Below are 966 nucleotides of genomic sequence, written 5' to 3'. Positions count from 1 at the left end.
TATGAGAATTATACAATTGAAATATCCCGCTTTTTATTTTTGTTTTTCGACCTGCATTTTTGTTTATATTTACCTCGAACTCGCTCGAATATGCCATTTGTAATATAACATTAAGACGCACACAAAAAAAAATAGGAGATAGGAGGTTTGGTAGCCCATTAAATTTTAGTATAAAAAGGTGCAAGCTAAAAATTACCGTTGATTTTTGAGAATTTCTTTCCCCGCGGGTGTTGCGCATTTTCTGCCATATAAAAATATATTTTACTCATTTCTTATATGGAAGAAAACATGATAAAAACATAGCAAGGTAGAACCGTTCTCTCAATTTGTCGGCCATGATTTTTTTTTGAAGTTTGCCAACATTTTAAAATCATATAAAAGTGAAAATAAAAAATTGAAATTGTTCGAAATTGTTGTTGCTTGATATTGAAAATGAAAATGTGTGTGTGAGTTTGTGAGTAAATTTAAAAATTAAATTGTTTGGAAACGTCAAGAATTTTAAAAGTGACTCTCAGCGGTTCTACCTTACTATATTTTTATCATGGAAGAAAATACACAACAGCCTCGACAAAAAAGTTCTCAAAAATTACATACTCAAATTTTTTTAAGAAATCGAGTTGAAAAATACAAAATTTGATGATTTTTTTTATTTCTTGCATTTTCCCGAGTTCCGTATGAAATTTAAATGATTCTTTTGATTTTTGCTGTTGAATGAATTATATTTTTATAAAAAAAAAATAAGAAAAATTTGGTATGGAAAATATAAATAAATGAAATCGTCAGAACGTGGGGTATACATATTTTCGACGCTGACTGTATTTTGCCTATGGTTATGATGACATATATTTTTAGGCTTATTTTTTTGCAACAAACCCGAGCTCTAATGATGAGGTTCAACTAAAATAATAGAGTTGTACATTTGTCCATTTGAAAGTCACAGAGTGGTGCTGTCTAGAAATTTTCATC

The sequence above is a fragment of the Rhagoletis pomonella genome, unplaced genomic scaffold (assembly GCF_013731165.1).
Source record: "Rhagoletis pomonella isolate Grant_MI unplaced genomic scaffold, Rhpom_1.0 Rhpom_scaffold_00001, whole genome shotgun sequence".
Lineage (NCBI taxonomy): Eukaryota > Metazoa > Arthropoda > Insecta > Diptera > Tephritidae > Rhagoletis > Rhagoletis pomonella.
The sequence above is the reverse complement of the archived record's forward strand: the minus strand, read 5'-3'. Positions refer to the sequence as shown.